This window comes from Triturus cristatus, chromosome 8, assembly GCF_964204655.1.
Source record: "Triturus cristatus chromosome 8, aTriCri1.1, whole genome shotgun sequence".
Taxonomy (NCBI): domain Eukaryota; kingdom Metazoa; phylum Chordata; class Amphibia; order Caudata; family Salamandridae; genus Triturus; species Triturus cristatus.
In genome coordinates, this window is record NC_140591.1 from 1,277,975,123 (window position 1) to 1,277,997,771 (window position 22,649).

Sequence of the window (22,649 nt, forward strand, 5' to 3'; positions counted from 1 at the left end):
GATAGAGGTTGTATATCGTGTTTGGTAGGCTGATGCCAAGGTAGTTTATGGACTCGTCAGCCCAGTTAAAGCCATGACTGCTACGGTATGCCTGGATGTCTTTATCAGTATTTGCTATCCCTATCTCACTAGACTTTGTGTAATTAAACAGGAAGCCAGACACTTTCCTAAAGTGCGCCAATTCCTCCTTTAGAGCTGTGAATATTTAGGCTTGGTAAGGAACATTGTCAGCATAGACTGCCAGCTTGAACTCTTGTGCTCCCACCCTAACTTCCCTCATGTTTGTGTTGCTCTGTACCATAGTAAGTGAGAAGATCACTGGTGACAGAGAACAACCTTGCCTGGTATCCCTCATGATGGACATCCTATTGGATAATTTGCCATTGATTTTGTGTGTAAGCAGTGCTTCGTGGTTCAACGGAATATCTTGCTTCAGTCAGTGCTCTAGAAGAGTATTGTGTAGCACTTTAGGGATAAAAAGCCAATTCACTGTGTTAGACCTGTCAGCCCTTTGGGTGGTCCCTCCTCATCATTATTTATTTTGTCCCACTTTTGCCTCAAACCCTGTTAGTATTTTTCCTTTTTGGGAACCACCAGACTTTTTCGTATTGATGCAGATTCAGGGAGCCATTTTATCTACCCCTGGAACTTCTGTCTGAGGGCCTGGAGCACAAAATGGTGGCCACCTGTGACATCATCAGAACCCACTGGAACCTACTAGAACCTTCTGCAACATTCTGGAACCCTGTGACAGTTGGAGGCGGTTTGGAATGTTGGGAAGCTAAGCCAGAGTTGACAGTTGGAGCTGGCAGTTGGCACCTGACTGGTGAAGAGAGAGCAGCAGAAACCTGAAGGAGGAAGGAGTGAGGCAGCAGGGGTGGAAACTTGTGCCTGGAGTGGGGTCCATAAACCCACCCTTGATACTAGTCCCTACTGACTGAGCCCAGCCTGGAGCCCTGTGTGGGAAAAAGCAAGAAAAACCATCTTAAGGACCTGGACAGCAGGAACAGGCCTTAGAAGTAAAGAAAAGCAAGAATCTGACCTGTTTATTGGTTTCCCTGGAGTCCGACGTCGAGAAGCCTGAGACCTGGAGCCCGAGGTGGAGAAGCGGCGCTGACTGGAAAGCAGACGTTGTACCCGGAGCCGACGGAGGTCGAGAGAGGGCGCCGACGGAGGTCGTGGAGAGTACCAGAGGTCGAGGAGGAAGTCACCCGAGGTCGAGTGAGCGGCGTCGACGGGGGAGTGAAGTCCGCTCTCCGGAGTCGCCGGAGACCGAGGTGAAGCGTGCCGGAGGTCGGGAGTGGAGATCGCACTCCGGAGTCGCCGGAACCTGAAGAGAATCGTGCCGGAGGTCGGGAGTGGAGGTCGCACTCCGGAGTCGCCGGAACCTGAGGAAAGGAGCACCGGAGGTCGGGAGTGGAGATCGCACTCCGGAGCCGTCGGAAGTCGACATCGAGCCAAGACAGCCCGACGTCATCGAACCGGAGGCCGACATCGAGCCGAGGCCGCCGACATCGAACCAGAGCCGCCTATCGACGTCGTCAAGAACTGACATTGCGCCGAGGCCGCCGACATCGAACCGGAGCCGCCTCACGGCGTCGACACGACTCCAGCGGCGTCGGAGCTTCATAAAAAGGGCAGTAAGTGGAATAGAGGGCGCCTAAGGCCCTGTGGAGCCCTGAGAGACTAACCTAGGGTGCTGGAACCAGCTTGATTGTGCCAGGGGTGAGCTGAGACTAATACAGAGGGGTTGTGTAGTGTGGGAGAGCCAGATCTCTAGATTCCCCCTTTATCTACCTCAGTTTAGGCCTCAGCCTTGCCAAAGCCAGGGAGTATACCCCTCAGGCCATCCAAATCTTTACAAGCTGGGATTGGGTCAAATCATCCCATAGTACCTCAGGAATGTGAACTGATTTACAAGTGTCACTGTTGGCTTTTATTATTTATTGAGAGCACTGTATTTATTGTATTTATCCTATTTATTGCCTCACAGTATTTATTGTTTCACAATATTTATTGTCGTACAGTATTTATTGCCTCATAATATTTAATTGCCTGTAATGTAATGCACTTATATTTATGCCTTGATTATTTATGATCTACCTTATTTATTGAATCGTTAAGACAGTATTTATTTGACGTACCCGTCCACAGAAAAAGCCTTGTGTACTGTGATTGTATTATTATTTATTTAATCAGCAACTAAGAGAAAAGAAGATAAAGAGATATATTTTCAGTATAATTTTTAAGGTGTAGTGTCGTTTTTGGAACGGATGCACGCATGGTTATTGTGTGGGTATTGCGTATGCTTAACACGGTGCCTGACCCCTGACCACTCGAGCCAAGCTACCACTGTGTATGTCTGGAAAAATCCCGTTACCACCACCCTTTCCGGTGTGGGAGTGGGGTTTTTCTAACATAATTGGTGTTCAGCGGCGGGATTGAGCTGTGCCTACGCATACTCGACAATAACTGTGGGTAGTCCATAGGCCTACACCTGGAGTTTTCTCAAAGCGGCCTTCCTAATTGTGAGTTTTTGTTTTTTCCAAATTTACTCTGGTGGTGGGAGGAGGTATTATTAAAGGTACCCCCCTGCATTGCTTCTGTAAAAACCTGTCTTCTGTTCTGAGTGGGCAAAATGGAGTTTGTGCTAGAAGACCTGGAAACCTACACTGTGGCCCAACTCAGGGAGTTTTGTCAGCGGGAGGGGGTGTATTGTCCCCCAGGAGCAAAGAAGGGTGCACTCCAAACCAGCTTAAGGGCTTGGGGGGAGGCACGACGAGAAAGCAAGGCTGAGCAGGAAGACAGGGATGGAGAGCCTGACAGCGAGGGGGCTGGGATGTACCAACCTGAGGTGGGGAACCTAGTAGCGGGGCCCAGAACCATTTCCAGGAAGGGCAGCAGTGCCTCTAGTGGTGGCTTGTCTGAAGTGGAGTTAACAGACCGGAGGGAGAAAAGACAGCTCACATGGGACTTAGCAAGGCTGGAGAAAGAGAAGGAGGAACAGAGGATGGCTCATGAGCTAAGGCTGAAAGAGATAGATCTTCAGATCCTAAGAGTCGGGGCACACACTGTTCCTAATGGTGGCAGCAAAGACCAAGAAAGAGAGTTCACTAGGGAACCCAAACCCTACCTGCCAAAGGACATAGTAGCTAGCTATGGAGTGGGCGACGATATTGCCAAGTGGCTAGCGGCCTATGAGGTCTCGTTAAGGGCCCATGGGGTTCCAGAGAAGTACTGGGGAGGGGGATTGTACAGGTACATGCCTCCAGCTGGTAGGGATGCTTTATTGGCCCTAGAGGAGGATGAGCAGACCCACTACCCCACCATGAAGGTGGCGCTCATAAGAAAGTTTGGACTAACACCCGAAAAGTACAGACAGAAGTTCCGGGGTAGTCACAAACTGGGCACACAGAATTGGGTGGACTTCCTGGACTATGCAAAGAAGGCACTAGAGGGTTGGATTCAGGGCAGTGAAGTGAGGAACTACGAGGGGTTGTTTGATTTAGTACTGAAGGAACACCTGCTCGAAAAATGTTTCCCTGAACTGCGTCAACACCTGGTGGATAGCAAGCTGACCAATCCCCGGAAGCTTGCTGAGGAGGCGGACATTTGGGCTAGTACCCGGGTGTCCACAAGGGGGACTGGAGGGGATACTCAAAAGGCCGGACAGGGCGCCCCCCAGAAGAAAGAGGGAGGGGAAAAGAAAAAGGAGTTCTCCAAAGGCCCCCAAAAAAATTTCCAAGGAAAGGGAACAGGATTCACCCCTAGGGCTAACCCCCCCAGAAACCCTAATCCTGGCCAGAGTCAGCAGCCAAGGGTTGTCCATTGCTTCGAGTGCGGTGGCGTTGGACACTATAAGGGAGATGCGAAGTGCCCGAAACGACCACCCCCTCCCATTGGAGGAAAGACCCCCGGAGTAGCTAGTGCAGTGCTCGGGGAGGAGATGCCCTTAACTAAGGGAAGGGAGTGGGCGGGTGTCACTTTAGTGTCTCTGGGAGAACGGGAGATGGGTCCTAAGATCCAGGTGCCCGCAAATACCGTAAAGTATGGGCAGTGGGTCACCATCAACGGCCAAAGAGGGGAGGCTCTGAGAGACACAGGAGCCAGTATGACTATGGTACGTAGCCAACTGGTGTCTCCAGAGCAGGTAATTCCCGATGTACTCCACCCAGCCGCGATGGCTGACGGCAGAACAGGCCACTATCCGGTGGCCGAGGTTCCCTTTGAATGGGAGGGGGTTGCAGGTTCACTTCGAGTTGCCGTAAGCCCTGCCGTGCCAGTCGATTGTCTACTGGGGAATGACATGGAGCACAAATGCTTGGAAGGAGGTGGAATACCGGACTCATACTGAGATGCTGGGTACACCTGACTGGGCCTGTGTGAGCACAAGGTCCGCGACTACCCGGAGAGGGAGTTCGTTTCGGCTGGAGCCTGGAACAAAGGCCCAGCCAGCTGCCAGTCAAGGGAAGAACCGAGGACAGGAGGAGCCTGCCTCGGCGTCCACACCCCGTAGGACGGATAGGCCACCGGAGGTGGTGGACCAGGAGTCTGCGGTGGGGGATGTCACCGAACTGGAGGACCTACCCATCCCGGCCGAGTGGCACGTGGAGGGAGGCCCGTCCAGGGAGGAATTCTGCCAGGGCCAGAGGGAGTGCCCTACCCTTGAGGGGCTGAGGCGACAGGCCAAAGCCCAGGCAGCAGGGAACGTTGAAGGGAACTACAGTGTTTACTGGGAGGATGGCCTCCTCTACAGTGAACCCAAGGCACCCCTACATGGATCGTCACGAGCCTTGGTAGTCCCTCAACGTTATCGAGCCTTCCTTCTGGAGTTGGCTCACGAGATCCCATTGGCAGGACACCTGGGGCAAGACAAGACCTTCGCCCGTCTTGTCCCACACTTTTATTGGCCTCAGATGAAAGTGTCGTCCGACACCTACTGCCGGACATGTGTGTCTTGCCAAGCCAGTTGGAAAACAGGGGTGAAGCTGAAAGCTCCCCTGGAACCACTTCCTGTCGTTAGCACCCCCTTTGAAAGGGTGGGCATCGACATTGTGGGTCCGTTAGATCCGCCAACGTCAGCTGGTCACAGGTTTATCCTGGTCCTGGTGGATCATGCCACACGGTACCCAGAGGCAATACCTCTGAGGACCATAACAGCACCTGTTGTGGCTAGGGCCCTGATGGGAATCTTTACCCGAGTGGGTTTTCCCAAGGAAGTTGTGTCCGACAGGGGGACCAACTTCATGTCAGCGTACATGCGGGCCATGTGGAAGGAGTGTGGAGTGACCTACCGGTTCACCACTCCTTACCACCCTCAGACCAATGGTCTGGTGGAGAGGTTTAACAAAACCTTGAAAGGCATGATCAGAAGTCTGCCTGAAAGCCTGCGGAGGAAATGGGACGTCCTCCTACCCTGTCTACTCTTTTCCTACAGGGAAGTGCCACAGAAGGGAGTGGGCTTCAACCCCTTCGAGCTTTTGTACGGGCACCCTGTACGTGGACCTCTCAACCTGGTGAGAGACGGATGGGAAAGAACTCCCAGAAAGCTTCCCCAGGATGTGGTGAGCTACATGCTGGCCTTCCGGAGCCAAATGGCTAAGTTGTGGAAGCAAGCTTCTGACAACTTGGAGGCCAGCCAAGCAGTAATGAAGGCGTGGTATGACCACAACGCTCACCCGGTGGAGTTGGAGCCTGGCCAGAAGGTGTGGGTGATCGAACCAGGAGAGCTTAGCGCCCTCCAGGATCGCTGGTCAGGACCCTTTGAGGTATTGGAGAAGAAGGGTAAGGCTACCTATTTGGTGGACCTCAAAACCCCTCGTCAGCCCCTACGGGTGCTGCACGCCAACCGCCTCAAACCCCACCACGAGAGGCCCGAAGTCATCTTGATGATGGTGACTGACGGAGGAGAGGACGTGGAAAGCGAGCCTCTCCCAGATTTGTTTGCGTCTCAAGAGAAGGATGGGTCGGTGGAGGGAGTGATTCTCTCCCCATCTCTAACTCCTGAACAGCAGGAGGACTGCCGCCAGGTCCTGGGACAGTACTCTTCGTTGTTCTCCCTTGTTCCGGGTAGGACTCACCTGTGCGTCCATGACGTGGACACAGGAGACAGCCCACCTGTGAAGTCCAAGATCTACCGGATGTCAGACAAGGTGAAGGCCAGCATTAACAGTGAAGTCACTAAGATGCTGGAGCTAGGAGTGATCGAACCTTCTAGCAGCCCCTGGTCCAGTCCGGTGGTACTAGTACCAAAAGCCGCACCACCGGGTGGCCAACCGGAACTGAGGTTCTGTGTGGACTACCGGGGACTGAATTCAGTAACCAAAACTGATGCTCATCCGATCCCTAGGGCGGATGAATTGATTGACCGGCTGGGAGCTGCCCAATATCTGAGTACCTTTGACCTTACTTCTGGGTACTGGCAGATCTCTTTGACTGATGGAGCAAGGGAAAGGTCAGCCTTCTCCACGCCCAATGGCCACTACCAGTTCTGTGTGATGCCCTTTGGGCTCAAGAACGCACCTGCCACGTTTCAGCGCCTGGTAAACCAGATCCTCACCGGAATGGAGAGTTTCTCTGCTGCTTATCTGGATGACATAGCCGTCTTCAGTAATAGCTGGGAGGATCACTTGCGTCACCTGCAAGCTGTTCTCCAGGCCCTGAGACAAGCTGGATTGACGATCAAGGCCAGCAAGTGCCAGATCGGGCAGGGGTCGGTAGTGTACCTTGGACACTTGGTGGGTAGGGGAGCGGTGCAACCCCTCCAGGCGAAGATCGAGGCCATCATGGCCTGGGAACCCCCCAAGACACAGACTGAGGTCTGAGCTTTTCTGGGCCTCACGGGATATTACCGCCGCTTCGTGAAGGGGTACGGTACCATCGTAGCCCCCCTCACGGAGCTCACGTCCAAGAAACAACCTCGACGGGTAGTCTGGACGGAGGCTTGTCAGCAGGCCTTTGTGAGACTGAAGAAAGCCATGTGCGAGGCCCCGGTCTTAAGGGCCCCAGACTTTTCCAAGGAGTTCATTGTCCAAACGGATGCATCAGAACATGGCATTGGGGCAGTGTTATCGCAACTCAATGAAGAGGGTCTGGATCAACCCGTGGTCTTCCTATCCCGGAGACTACTTCCCAGGGAACAGAAGTGGAGTGCAATAGAGCGTGAAGCCTTTGCAGTGGTATGGGCTCTGAAGAAGTTGCGGCCATACCTGTTTGACTCGCACTTCCTGGTTCAGACCGACCACAGACCCCTTCGTTGGCTGATGCAGATGAAGGGGGAGAATCCCAAGTTGTTGAGGTGGTCTATCTCCCTACAGGGAATGGACTTTCAGGTGGAACATCGGCCTGGAGTGTACCACGCCAATGCAGACGGTCTCTCAAGGTATTTCCGCCTTAGTGATGAGAACTCCCAAGGGGTTGGGTAGCTCTCCCCACTTTCAGCTGGGGGGGACGCGTGTTAGACCTGTCAGCCCTTTGGGTGGTCCCTCCTCATCATTATTTATTTTGTCCCACTTTTGCCTCAAACCCTGTTAGTATTTTTCCTTTTTGGGAACCACCAGACTTTTTCGTATTGATGCAGATTCAGGGAGCCATTTTATCTACCCCTGGAACTTCTGTCTGAGGGCCTGGAGCACAAAATGGTGGCCACCTGTGACATCATCAGAACCCACTGGAACCTACTAGAACCTTCTGCAACATTCTGGAACCCTGTGACAGTTGGAGGCGGTTTGGAATGTTGGGAAGCTAAGCCAGAGTTGACAGTTGGAGCTGGCAGTTGGCACCTGACTGGTGAAGAGAGAGCAGCAGAAACCTGAAGGAGGAAGGAGTGAGGCAGCAGGGGTGGAAACTTGTGCCTGGAGTGGGGTCCATAAACCCACCCTTGATACTAGTCCCTACTGACTGAGCCCAGCCTGGAGCCCTGTGTGGGAAAAAGCAAGAAAAACCATCTTAAGGACCTGGACAGCAGGAACAGGCCTTAGAAGTAAAGAAAAGCAAGAATCTGACCTGTTTATTGGTTTCCCTGGAGTCCGACGTCGAGAAGCCTGAGACCTGGAGCCCGAGGTGGAGAAGCGGCGCTGACTGGAAAGCAGACGTCGTACCCGGAGCCGCCAGAGGTCGAGAGAGGGCGCCGACGGAGGTCGTGGAGAGTACCAGAGGTCGAGGAGGAAGTCACCCGAGGTCGAGTGAGCGGCGTCGACGGGGGAGTGAAGTCCGCCCTCCGGAGTCGCCGGAGACCGAGGTGAAGCGTGCCGGAGGTCGGGAGTGGACATCGCACTCCGGAGTCGCCGGAACCTGAAGAGAATCGTGCCGGAGGTCGGGAGTGGAGGTCGCACTCCGGAGTCGCCGGAACCTGAGGAAAGGAGCACCGGAGGTCGGGAGTGGAGATCGCACTCCGGAGCCGTCGGAAGTCGACATCGAGCCAAGACAGCCCGACGTCATCGAACCGGAGGTCGACATCGAGCCGAGGCCGCCGACATCGAACCGGAGCCACCTATCGACGTCGTCAAGAACTGACATTGCGCCGAGGCCGCCGACATCGAACCGGAGCCGCCTCACGGCGTCGACACGACTCCAGCGGCGTCGGAGCTTCATAAAAAGGGCAGTAAGTGGAATAGAGGGCACCTAAGGCCCTGTGGAGCCCTGAGAGACTAACCTAGGGTGCTGGAACCAGCTTGATTGTGCCAGGGGTGAGCTGAGACTAATACAGAGGGGTTGTGTAGTGTGGGAGAGCCAGATCTCTAGATTCCCCCTTTATCTACCTCAGTTTAGGCCTCAGCCTTGCCCAAGCCAGGGAGTATACCCCTCAGGCCATCCAAATCTTAACAAGCTGGGATTGGGTCAAATCATCCCATAGTACCTCAGGAATGTGAACTGATTTACAAGTGTCACTGTTGGCTTTTATTATTTATTGAGAGCACTGTATTTATTGTATTTATCCTATTTATTGCCTCACAGTATTTATTGTTTCACAATATTTATTGTCGTACAGTATTTATTGCCTCATAATATTTAATTGCCTGTAATGTAATGCACTTATATTTATGCCTTGATTATTTATGATCTACCTTATTTATTGAATCGTTAAGACAGTATTTATTTGACGTACCCTTCCACAGAAAAAGCCTTGTGTACTGTGATTGTATTATTATTTATTTAATCATCAACTAAGAGAAAAGAAGATAAAGAGATATATTTTCAGTATAATTTTTAAGGTGTAGTGTCGTTTTTGGAACGGATGCACGCATGGTTATTGTGTGGGTATTGCGTATGCTTAACACGGTGCCTGACCCCTGACCACTCGAGCCAAGCTACCACTGTGTATGTCTGGAAAAATCCCGTTACCACCACCCTTTCCGGTGTGGGAGTGGGGTTTTTCTAACACACTGTATCAAAGCTCTTCTCCGCAACAAATGAGAGAAGGACCATGACATTTTAGGATTAGCTTGTGGAGACATCAGATTTGCCCAGCTCGTGTGCAATTGCGATATCAACAGCAATGCAAATATCTTCACGTCTGTGTTAAGCAGAGCAATTGGAAGAGAAGCCAGGTAGTTTGTCGGGTCTTTGTCAGGTTTCAACAACAGCATTAGTTGGGATTCCAGCATTGTGCCTGCGATTGTTCCTTGGTTTAGGATATAATTAAATACTATGGTTAATGGTTCTGCTAGGATATGAATGAAGGCCTTGTAGAAAGACACCAGGCAGCCGTCGGGTCCCGGTGGGTTTCTGCCGGGTAGGTTGCATATAGCAGCCCTGACCTTGTCGACCAAGATTGGGCATGTTGTGTTTCTCGTCTATGTAATTCATTTTTGAATGCCTGCACAACCCTACAAAGGCCGCTGCATGAGAGATTAGTTCCCCCCAATTGCTGCTTTGTGGCGTTCCATAGTATATCATATCGTACCTCGCCATTATCATTCTCCCAAAGTAGTTGGGTAAAGGTTCTTGTATGCGTTCTTTTCAGCCAGGGCCCTCAGTGCAGTTTAATTTATAAGCCTTGGCCTATGGGCTTGTGCATAAGGGGTCACTGTGTCTAAGTGGAGGTACATTGACACATGACCTGAGAATCGCCCAAGTGTGGTTCTCTCCACACCTCCTAGATGTTAAGGTTCACCATATCATGTATGAGAGAGGAAGGAGCTTTGGGATAGGTGGGAAGCACAGGGCATTCCATCCAAATCATGATAAAATATAGAGTTAATATCTTCCCCTACTATGATGTGGCCTATTATTGAGTGTGCTAACTTTGCCATAAATTAATCATAGAGCTGTTCCTTTACCTCAATTGTGGCATAATCAAATATATAGTCACGAGAAAGCCACCCTACCTGACCTGAATGCCTATTCACTTGCCTTCACTGTCCACGTGCCTAGTATCTAGCTCGAAGGTCAAACCCTTTCTGATAAGTATTGCAGTGTATTTTGTTTTTTTGATGTTTGTGGCATGCAAATGTGATGGGAACAAATAAGAGCACAGCCTGAGGGCCATCTTTAGAAACCAGATGGGTTTCTTGAAGGAGGACCATATCGACCTCCTTCATTTCAAGCAATTGCAGCAGCGCCCTCCATATAATAGTAGAGTTAAGGTCCTGTACAATGTACATTCTATGTGAGTATTGTGATAATAGTAATATGAGCATGAGGTGTATGCTCCAAAGTTTGGGTGAGAAAAAATTCAGTAGGCATTCGGACTCTGCTCCATCAGCCACTCTTGAGCCCAGTGTGCCCCTTGTACATGTGAAGTAGCCAATGGATGTGAATGCAGTGCTGATTGTGCAGTGTGAGTGTAAGCCCTAGATAACAAATAATGTGGACAAAACAATACCTGTTAACTCAAATTCCTTTCTAACTGTGTTGTGTATCATACAGTCTTCATTAAGCTTCCTCCCCGGTTGTCTAACCTCGATGGACCATTTAGACTAGCTCCGAACGTTGGCAGACAAGCCCCTGCCTTGCTAATCATAGCTGCTATGTGAATCACTGTAGTAGAAATTAGGGAACAAGATGGCAATGTGTAATTGCAGTCAATGCTGATCTTAGAGCAGCAGTCAGGAGGAGCCAGCTATTAGCGTGGCCTGTGAGAGCCCTCCCAAAATGTGGTGCTGCGTGCTAGGGCAAAGGGTGAGACGTCCTGAAACAGTGTTAGCATGGAGTCTCTGAAGGTAATCGATTCCTGCTTGTAGACTGTCACAAGGATTTCCTCTCTGTCTTTGTAGAATTTTACTCTGGTGAGAACATCCGGGGCCAAAATCTAATTGTGTTGGAATGCTGAAAACATTTTATGTATGCAACCAAGTCTTATGGTGCCCGGAGGCGGGTTCTGCAATAACTGTTGGAACAAGGCCTGAATGTATTTCTCTAGGCCTTTAGAAGCAGTGTCATTCGGGATTCCTCTGAGTTGTATGGTATTTTTCCTCGCACAATTGTCCAAATCATCCAGCTTGTCAGCCAGTACTTTGTGGCATGATTCCAGTGAGGGAAATCATCACGATAGAGCCTTCTGGGCATGAGTTGTTGTTGCTATATCGTTCACCACATGGTCTTTTGTATTTTTGACTATCTGAATGGAGTAATCTCATCCTAAGATTGATTTAGTAATGCCCTGCCGCCACGCCGCCATATCTTTGCGAAACTCCAAGGGAGCGCCTGGATATCCGCCTTCATTGCAGGTGCCTGGAGGCTGGTGTTCCAAAGGTACCCAGAGTCCACAGAGGGCTCATTATCTAATGCATTTTATTTAATGGTTCAAATCTTTTTATTGTTATTAACATTTCAGTGGAAAATGACACATGACTGCAGTTGCTATAAGACCCCTTACCAGGGGAGCACACAGAAATAAGAAAAATAAAAGCAATCACAACAAAACCCTAACTGCCCCTCCCCCACATCACCACCTCTCCCCCGGTCTCACTCCCGAATAATGTGTTTATGTATATTTTTTTGAAATGTAAAAGTATAGCATTTTCATTAATATCTTTAAGTTTAGTGTGGGTAAACTAAATTGTACCCCCCTCTCGCACCCCACTGTCCAACACATTCTCCAATCTGATTATGTTTGGAGTGAGAATAATATGAAGTATAAACCCCTCAAAGTCATTTATAAATATTAGCAAATAAAATCATTTTTTTAAACTTGATTCATATGGAATAGAGTTTTTCAAGAATCTTTTTATTTTTCACCCATTTCCCTCAGTTTGTTTAATTTTGTAGTCTTTTTTCATAATTTTGGACTGTTCCTGGAGTTGTTGCCGCAAGTTTCCTTTTGCTGCTCATGAGTTTGGGTAAGACTATTTTAAACTTATTTCAGAAGGGTTTAGTGGTGGGGAAGATGTTTTGTCTTAGTTAGTCTAGTATTTGTAGTTGATGCTGTTTTAGTGTATTTTTATTCAGTGTATATCTGGTCTATGTGTTGAAGATTGATTTTAAAACGTTTTTATTTTTACTGTGTTTTGATTTGTCCTTGGGCTGTAAGTGTCTTTGAGTGGGTTTACATGGGTTTTCCTTTACAGGGTTTTATTTTTGGATGTCTGATTTTATGTTTAACCTGGATACATCATATATCTATTTAAAAAAAGAAATTGTGTATTTTTCAACCAAAATTGTTTCTTCTACTTTCTCCTTCATTTTTGTTTTTTTCCTTGAGTTTTTATGATTATTTTTTCAAAATTTTCGAGTTTTCTCGGTTATTTCTCCAGTTTATTTTTCCATTTTTTGGGCTTTTTTTATCAATATTTTTTAAGACTGCATTTTTTTTCTATAGTCGTCCACTGAACAGGACTTCAGCTACGAAATTCTGTTGTCTTATTTTATTCAATGTATAACATTAGATGGGCAATGTTAATTTTAATAATAATATGTTAACTTTTTGTCTATTTACATGCTTTTTTTTAAGGAGTTTACATATTTTTATAGGAGGTAGAAAAGCGTTTTTAGGTAAAATAGTGGTGGTTGTTTTGAATTGTATTGTATTTTAATATATTTCTAAATACATATCATAATAAATTTTAGTTATCCATCTGAATTTTGTCTATTTGTTTTTAATTCAGATTGGTATTTTATATTTCCTTCAATAATATTTAGAAATAAATATTCATAAAACATAGTTTTTTATGGAGGTTAAATTATGTTGGAAAGTGGTGTGGTTTTAAAAGTAGGGTTCTCGCTATCAAGTCTAGTAATGGGAGTCCTAGGTTAGTGGGGATTATAGCTTTGAAAGATAGTTCATTCATTTGTGAAGTTTGGTTGAAGACTTTTGGTTTGAGTTAAGTTATAGATTGTTCCATTCTTAGCTCTTGATTGTTTTATTCTTTTTTAAGTATTTCTAGCACTCAGTGTAACATAGGGTGACTTTTCCAAGTGCTTCTTGGGAGGAATTGTGTCACCATTCTACAGCATTATTTGTCTTTGTTTCTTGAAACATGGTGCTGTCATTGACGTTCCACCATGGATTGTGATACTTGGGTCTGTGGCCTGGGCGGTGCAGGTGGTTACCCCAAGTATCTTAGATGAGCTAGTTTGGTTTCATGCTGTTAATAATAGGGGAATTCAAGTAGCATGTCATAATGTTTTCTGACTTCTGTTTCAGAGACATATGCTAAAGCTATTAGCTTTTTTATTTTGTGTGAGCAAATTGTAGGTTAGTTGCATATTCTTTGCTTAGGGTATATCTTGGGATATGCTCTGGTTAATATACCAGGCATCCCATAAGCCAGATTTTCAGCACATAAACTGTGTTACTCTCAAGACAAGTATTCTCAAAAGGCCCAGATACAAAATCAGCTACAATTAACAAGAAAGTTTTTATTATGCAAGCAATTGGCCCATGCATATTTCTTTTCCATGCTGTTATCAATATGCTCTAATATTTACTTGCGAGTGTTAGTGCACTGACACTAGATGCTCTGGTTTCTCATGAGTTGGTGGTGAATCTGAATGTGTTCTTTCCTTGCCACTTTGACACTGGAACGGTAATTGACACTCGCAATGGAAAGTTACCAATAATTAGTACACACCATTGATAAAACAATAGCATGTAAATGGGTGGTGAACAACAGTCTTGAAATAGTTTTTGGTTAGTGGAAAGGTATTTTTGTGTCAAAATTGCACTGGTCAATATTCAAAGCAATGCAAAAGTCCAAATTTTTATGCTAAGCCTTTATGTTTTTTTTTTTAAGTTGTGATTTGAGATTGTTGTGACAAAAAACTAATAAAATCGGTTCTGCTCCCTGCACACAGGATGATAGGATTACCAGATTGCCATTGGATAATTTAAATTTCCATAGAAAGTGACAATTTAGGGCCCGATTTAGATCTTGGCGGACAGGCTACTCCCTCACAATAGTGATGGATATCCTGTCTGCCGAAATATAAAATCCCATAGGATATAATGGGATTTATATTTCAATGGACAGGAAATCAATTACCGTTGTGGCGGAGTAACCCGTCCGCAAAGATCTAAATCAGGCTTATAGAAACCAAATCCACCATACTCGCCAAGGATGACATTGAGCACACCGAGGTGCAATGAGATTGTAATGAGAAAACTCTTTTATATAAACTAGACTTACTGCCCAAGTTTCTTGAAAGCAACAAACTTCCTTGCCAGCAACAAAACACACAAATTGTGATACCTTAGTTTTGGTGGAGAGACAAAGAAGGGATTCCAACAATGGTATTACTCCACGGAGGACACTTTCATACATCTTGTAGAGGCTACCAGCCTTTTGCCTGGATTTGACAGTAGACTCTTTCGGATTTTTGTTCCTTGGGTAATGTGGATTCTAGGATCTGTTCTGAGATTTATTCAAGATAGTCCTGACTGTTAGAAAACTGGGACTTCATTTGCGTATTGTCCAGCAAAATATAGAAATGAGATGCTGACTACATGAAACAGCAGCATTTGCATAAATTCAACATACATGCTCAGTTGTTTGATTTATCAGTGCACATTTTGTACTTACAAATTCATTTTCTTACACATGTTATTATGCGATTCTGGTGTAATAGTAGGCTGGATTAAATCTCATGTCAAAGGCAGAAAGTTTGTTTATCAGAGTAAGAATTCTGTAGAAAGTTTGCACACGACCACAAACTTGTAAGTTTGTGCACATTTACAAACACGTTCTGTGACAGGTCTCATTTTAAACGTGGGCGGAGTTTACTCCAGTCAAGCGAAGAGGTAAACCTGTTTCCACACTGGGAATGAGCAGCAAAGACCCACCATAATTCATGGTGGTGTAAACAATGGTGAAAATATTTTCCTCGTGGAGAGAACAAATCAGAAAAGTTTACAAGTGCATTTGCACATGAAGTGAAATTTCTCCATGAGCAAATGTTATTGGGTATATCTGTTCATATGAAATAGAATATACAAATTAATTGAATGAGTACATTAGAGAAAATTACAACAGTGGCAGTTTCCCAGAAGTACTCCTGGAAACCTTTGTTAAACTTCCCTATCAAGTTAATTATATTTTTAATCAACTAACAGACAAATGAATTCTGTGATAAGAAAGCAACTGTTATCAGTGAGACAGAGTCTTATAGTACAAAACTATATATATATATAATGACTACCATGATATACATAATAATATTTAAAGTGTGTTGGTATAAAAGGCTGGTGAATGCAAATAGAGTCTCTGCATGCAAAGTACATTAAAAGGTTTTACTTTATGGAACACTTTCTTTTCCCATGGAGGTCTGCAATATTCCATACTTTCTCAGTGCTTTTTGATTTGATGCATGGAAAGGATTTGTAGGTTTTCGGACTTACCTAACGCCTTCAATTTCTAACCAGTCTTTATCACAGTGACGGGATCCTGGCGACTTTTCTTGAATTTGTATTACAAGTATATGTAGTAATACCTTATAACCGGGTCTTGGAGCCTACAATTGAAATGGATTTGAACATTCTAAAAATGATATATGTACAATGTAGGTTTTACTCGCAATTCACACCAAACAGTGTAATAATTCAAATATTTTACTTTGAGAAATGTAATGTTTCTAAATTGTACAATTTTGAGTGAGTTTCCAATATGCTTACGTTGGTGAATGCACAATCGTTAGGCACCAAGAACATCTCTAATATACTCTCATAAACACAGGATGTTCTCACAGATATAAGATGTACTGGACATGTACGTAAAGTTCTCGTTGAAGTCCTTCGGGAAGCCATTAGGAAGGAACAAATAAGAACTTGCAGAGCAGAAGTTATCCAATGTCTCGTAGGTCCATCAATTCAATTGTCCTGTAGTGCCATAAACTTTCTGAAAATCGCGGCAAAAGAACTGGACAAAATAGAAACTGCCTGCAATCCCAAGTAGTTTTAGATTAATTGGCCTCGACACTTCTCTATTGTACTGCCTGTATGTGTTAATATTTTTGACTTAACCACTGCCACTTGTCTTCCGACTGTCTTGCTTGTGCTTTTCAAAATTTTTAAAGTTTTAGAATATATATTTTATGTATTCCTTACCTATGGTGGTTTTTCCACCCTTTAATGATTTTTTTAATGAAATCAAATAAAAGTACATTTGACTTGACTTCTCGTTGAAGAGTAGTGAGCATTAGACATGAAATAGGAAAATATATATTTTAAACTTCGCATTAACCTAGCTTCCTCATAGGTACAGAAGGTCTCAATAAGAGGCCGGCAGCTCATGTCATATTGGCCCTGCTACATTTGTATGGATGGAACTCGCCGGTTCATTGGGGGGCCTATTTACAAGAATGTCACGCAGTGCAGCACAGCACAGCACAGCAAGTCACCTTGCTGCACTATGTGACAGGGAAAGAGCAGGAATGTGGAGTATTTAACGCAATACAGCACATTCCTGCCTTTTCCTCTGCTCTGCGATCCTAATGGCAGCCTAGCACCAACGCAGGCACCCTTGCACCATGGTGTTGCATGCAGGATCGTTTTTGTGGAGGAAGGGACAATCAAGAGAGGTATATGCCTCTTTCTATGTGTACTGCAGCACACATAGAAAGAGGAAATAACAAGGAGAAATAAAGATATTTCTCCTCGTTACGCCTCCCTTGTGAAGGCGTATCTTTTTGGCAAATTTCCAGGTCTACCCGCTCTGGTCAATCTGAGAATGTGTCAAAAACCATGGACGATGCATGGGACCACCCACGTAAAGCCCATTGAACGCCTTCCCAGGACAGATTAAGGCAACGCAATGATTTGTGCTGTGTTGCCTTACTCCAGATTTATGGAGCCACTCAGGCCCGTGCAATTGCGTGGCTTCATAAACCACATGTGAGGTTTGCTTCGCACATGCACCACATTGCGTGGTGCAAGAGCGACACAAACCGGCTTATAAAGAGGCCCCAGGCAGTTTCGAGAGTGAGGCGCGGGCCTTGTGAGTCACCAGCACCTCTTGTCATGCTTGTGCCACTTCTACTGCACTGCACCGATGGAACATAAGGCTCCTCTGTAGTTCAGATGCAAAAACAAGAGTTCAGAGCGCAAGGCACTGCTCTCCTGCTCGTGTCCAGCAGCTTGTTTGATTCAAACAAAGCCGTTCCTGCACAGACTGGCAGACAGAGGTAAGACAAGCATTGGGCTAACTGGCTTTTTAGTATGTAAAGATATGAATTAAAGGAGCTCTCGCTGCAATAGTTTGCATGTTTTCTGTTCATGTACATTGAGAACATGTTCAATAAGTATTGTTTAAAATAAACCCTAAACGAAGCAAGCTCAATCTTTTATCTCAGGCTGTCATCACTTTCCCTCGACCCATGCCTGGCATGATTTTTTCCCTGATTTCATGACACTTCTTCTAACCTCCTTAATTTGCCCTTATTATTTCTCTCTAGCGTAGCCCTCCTTTGCCATTGATGTGATAGGACTTTATCTGCCTGTTACTGATGGGCCTCAGGTGGATTCCTAGTATGAACACTTATATGTACTTCAACAGCGGAATCTATTGCACAAGATAGTTCCTCTCAAGGTGCATTGGCAAATCTTAATGTTGCGGACTTATAGCAGATTTTTTAAGCTTTTTACTTTTGCATTGTTTATATATAATATAGAATATTTGGAACGGTCAAAGGTTTTTTTCTGGTTGCTTTTACTTGTACTTGTTTTTCTGGTGTACTTTTTCATGTATCTTCTAGCCAGGGAGAGATAGCAATTATCTGTAGTATGGGCAAGTGTATAGCTCTTTTGGGGCCTGCAAAGACTCCCGTAATTTCAACCCCAAAGACAGGAAATCCCATACAAACGACATTGGATGGCTTCTTGGCCAGGACAAAAGGTGTGATCGCAAAGGGGATCGAGCTGGCGGAATGACGGCTATCACTCACTTATGATCTCCCCCTTACTACAGCTCCCCCTGCTATCTCTTCCGCAGGGTGCTGTGGGCCCAGTGGGCAGATCGCACCATGCCCCGAAGGGGACCAACTTACAGCTATTATAAGCACCAAGGAGTGACTTCCTTTGCTTCACCCATGGCTGACTTATCTCCTTCACCCCTGCCTGCTTACTTGAGAGGAAAAGGCAGGCACTCCTTCCAAGTAAAGTCAAGGATAATATTGATAAGCCTCCTCTTTTCATACTAGTAGAGGCTCAGCCGCCAATGAAGAACCCTAGGGGCTTAGAGTGTTCATCCTTTCAGAATATGATTTCAGTAGAAGCCAAAGCAATAGCGGAATCCGCCCTCGCCCCGCATATAGCCCACTTAGATATCGTAGAGGGAGCTATGAAGGACAGCAGATTAACCACCCAGCTACGTCTGGATACCCTCACCACATTACCTTTACCTTTACCTCCACAAGACGTCACCCCAGCTTCCATAACTGCATCACGGGTGGTGAATAAGGTAGCAGGGGGAAAGGTTAATGATGTTTTGTTGGAATCATTAGGATCATTGGTGCGACGGGGCCTAGGGGAACAAAGATGCACTATAAATGCAGAGAGAAGTAATGAAGGAGAGAGGGGCTTGTTACCCCCTCCTGCTCTCCCTACTATGAGAGAGAGCATGGTTGGCCCCTTCAAAAGAAAATAGAGGGTGACCCTGTCATTGTCAATTTTTGGACTACTGCTCTTTTTGTTAGAGCCTTTAACGTATTGGAATCTGCTTGCACATTCAAGGGTAGGGTGTACTTGCTCCCTTGGGGCTACTTTTATCAGCCACCTGGAAGATCTACAAGTTTTCCTATGGGTCTAACTATGCAGACGAGTACGCTGTTTTGCTAGTCTAACTTATAATTGTTATGCCCCTCTCTCTGACATCCAGGAAATCGACTGACCTCCTGAGAAAGAAAGGGCTTTAGATGGAACCAACCCAGGACTACAGGTGGCCTCTCCCCCTGGACTTACTGTAGGCTCCACTGTTGTGATTACCGATGAGCCCAATAGTAAAGAGTGCAATGGAAGGGTCTCCCTAGAGTCCTAAAACATAGAAGGTCTCTCCGCCAAACTGGCTGACCCAAAATGGGGTGCTTTTATTGATGGATTTGTCCTGTGTGTGCTCCAGGAGACATGGGCCACAGAAGGTGAATATAGGGAAGGCTTTCAAAGGTGCAGTAAATTCACCACCTGTTCAGCAGCCGGCCGCCCTTCTGGTGGCCTGTTAATATGGGTAAAAACTACATTTAGGGTGCAAAATGAGAGAGATTTCAGTACAGTCCATCCCTGGACATACTGGGGCTAAAGGTTGTTGAGGCTGGTTGGAAATTCTGGCTACTTATCAATGTTAATAATAGGTCCTCTTCTTTTAAAGTACCTTTTCCAATGTAAGAGATGTTGGGCAGTCTTTTTAATAATTATGCCAAGTCGCACATCATCATCATAGCAAGGGTTTTTAATGTTACATTTGAGCCTGGTGCATGCTTCTCAGAATTAATAGCTGAACAGGATTCATGTTGGGGCATCTCCTTTATAGAGGTGCCGCCTATGACTCGACTATCTGCCACAGCCCTGCAAGTAAGCAGTATCAGCTTGTCTTATGGGCTGAGAGCTTGTAATGCCCATAAAAAATCAAATGTTTCACTGTCCCCTAATTTTCACAGACTAAATTATAGCAGTTCAATTGATTATATCTTCCTAGACCTTAGAGCACGGGAGCTTTTGATTGACATGTTAATTTCCCATAGACTTGAAGGTGATCTTTTTCCTCTTGTTTTGGACCTGGGGCATTGGACAGCACGGGAAGAGGTTCAGTGATATGATCCAGGTGGTGCTGCGCTTGAAGTCGCTAACTCTAGGAAGGCCCCAAAGTGGAATGCTATTGCTTCCTCAGTATTTGACATTGTGAAAATCTATGATAACCTATTTTCTACACTAAATCCAGAAGATGACAAGCTAGATAATAGTGACCTTCTTTTAACTAGTCCTAACAATTGCCTTTCAAAGCTTATAAAAGAAGGGAACAGAAGTGTGATTCCACTAGCTAGAGAGCAATACTGCACTCAAGACAGTCCAAGCTAACTGGAATGATGAATTATGGTCCAACATATTAAGTGCGGCAACTAGTAAAGATTTTGATAAATCATGGCACATCATCAAACATGGCTCTTCCCATGCAACAATGCGTCCAGAAATTTATGTTCAGGGGGGAGAATCCTTTTAAATTTCCATATGAAAATAGTGCGTCTTTGACCTGCAAACCATGTGTAGATGAAGCTATTACCACTAGGCCCTTGGTAGAGTGTGGCGATCACCACCCTGAACAATTTCTACATTTTTCTTTAATAGATACTGAGAGGGCTGTGACCAGTGCAAAAGAAGGGGAAGGCTTCTGGCCTAGATATGAGCCCTGTGGATCTTTTCCGATCAAATTTGGAAATATGGGGCCCATATATCAATACAATCTCGAACACCATTCTTGCAGATGCTCCTATACCTCAAACCTGGAAAGGCGCTGAGATTGTTCCCATATATAAAAAGGGATCCAGGGATATGCTGCTGAACTATCACCCCATTAGTGTGATAGACTCCACTTAAAATATTTTTGTTGATAAATCCTCAATAAACTCAATGGGTGATTAGCCGACAGGCCAGTGATAACCCACTTTCAAGCTGGCTTTCCAGACAATGTGGCCACTGTTGACCAAACCTTTTGATTTTTGGTAACCAAGTGGAAGTCGGTGGACATCAGTGGCTGCAACTGGTTTGTCGCCTTTGTTGACCTCCATTCTGCTTTCCACCTGGTTCCAAGGGAGAATTGGTAGGGCATTTTTTAGGGAGCAGGGGATGCCCATGAACTTTTAAAAACTTTTGTTAGATTTCATGAGGGCACTTATGCCCAAGTCAGATAGGGACCTAACTGGGAAATGGCAAGGTGTATTCCTATAGAAAGAGGGTACACCAGGGCTGTGTTCTGATCCCCCACCCTGTTTTTATAATTTATTAACCCCTTCCCCGCTCATGACGGAACCGCTCCGTCATGAGCCACGGTTGCCGTGTGCTCATGACGGAGCGGTTCCGTCATGCCACGACCGTTGGCGGACGCTCCGCCCACGCGGCGCTGTTTCCCCGCCTGTGCGGGGGGACAACGCAACTGGGCGGAGTCATGACGGAACCGCTCCGTCATGAGCACAGCCCAACCGTGGCTCATGACGGAGTGGCTCCGTCATGAGCACAGCGCCACCGCGCTGCCCCCCCGCACCCCACAGCGCTGCGGCGGAATTCCCGCCGCAGCGAAAGGGTTAATGGGTGTGTGGATTTCCTAACTGAGTGTCAAAATGACTTCCCTACAGTAGCAGTAATCAAGGTCCTTGCCTTGCTGTTCACTGATAACACCCTCTTGCTGTCGAAGACCCCTAGGGGGGTTGTCAAATGTATTGCAGTGGTTTTCTCTCTTTTGTGACCAGCATGGCCTTGAGCTGAATACAGCCAAGCCCAAGTATAGGGTCTTTAAACCACATAAAAACGACAGGGGGAGATTATCGTTGTGAGGTGTCACCCTCGAAAGAGTAAAGGACTTTGATTATCTTGGTATTGGGATATCATACTCCAATTCATGGAAGTCCCAGATGCAAAGGAATGTTGCTGCATTAAAACACAAGGCTCTGGCCTTACTTGGATTTGTGAAAAAAGCCAAGTCCCACTCGATTAATAAAATATGTGGGGCACAGCTTCTAACTGTTGTATTGTATGGAAGCAAATTATGTGCCAATTCCGACATTACCAATCTGGGTTGTGAGGAAACAAGTCTGTGAGATCATTATTGGCACTTCCCCAGAGTTGCCACTTGCTACCTGTACGATTTGATCTTGGACTAAGGCCTTTGGGCCTGGTGGCCAAATTGCACCCATCAATTTACTGGGTTGATATCTGGAAGTCAGATGTGCAGAAGCTGTACATGAAGGGACTTATTGATATTCTTGAAAGGTAAGGAGCAGCAGTCATGTTAACTCAATTAATTTTAACTTTTAAAGTGCTTCCTTTTTATCAAAAGGTTTTAGATACCATTTGCCCTGTCTCTACGAGATCTCTTTATTTATCTGTGATTGATTGGACTGTAGATTGCCCTTCTTCCTTTGTTGAGTGGTCCATTTAAGACTTATCATTTCATTTATATATCTGTTTGTGGTGAATTGTACTTGTTATATTAAACTGTGTACTCACTGTTTCCTTTGAACTGTTTAACCTGTGTTGGAATCTTGTGTTATGCTAATTACTTTACAGTGATGCT

At 46.0% G+C, this 22,649-nt stretch overlaps 1 pseudogene across 1 annotated transcript in view; it reads right to left on the reverse strand.

The window, feature by feature from the left end:
- The window catches only part of LOC146805717 (suppressor of tumorigenicity 14 protein homolog), a 402,115-nt pseudogene that overhangs the window by 166,029 nt on the left and 213,437 nt on the right, over positions 1-22,649 (reverse strand). Inside the window, exon 10 of the transcript XR_014967890.1 lies at positions 15,776-15,888. The product of XR_014967890.1 is annotated as a suppressor of tumorigenicity 14 protein homolog (transcript). The remainder of the gene's footprint in view (positions 1-15,775; positions 15,889-22,649) is intronic.